The sequence below is a fragment of the Parus major genome, chromosome 7, assembly GCF_001522545.3.
Source record: "Parus major isolate Abel chromosome 7, Parus_major1.1, whole genome shotgun sequence".
Lineage (NCBI taxonomy): Eukaryota > Metazoa > Chordata > Aves > Passeriformes > Paridae > Parus > Parus major.
Genome location: NC_031776.1, coordinates 36,974,030 through 36,974,347, shown reverse-complemented (window position 1 = coordinate 36,974,347; position 318 = coordinate 36,974,030).

Here is a 318-nt window from a genome sequence, read left to right as displayed (position 1 = left end):
CCCACAGATCTCTGCTGCCCCACAGATCTCTGCTGACCCACAGATCTCTGCTGCCCCACAGAGCTGTGCTGCCCCACACACACCTCGAGCCCCTGGCTGAGGCTCTGCGCCCCAGGACCGAGTGGCACGTGAACCATCTCTCCCTTTTGCTGTGCAGTCCCACAGGATCTCAGTACCCACATCTGAGATTGTGACAATCCAGCTGGTACTGCCCAGCCAGTCTGGTTACCGAGCGAACACACGACACTCGGCCTCCAAAACATCCTTTTAGAGACCGTGCCAAATTTAACTGGGGTTTTTTCTGTATATTCCTTTGAA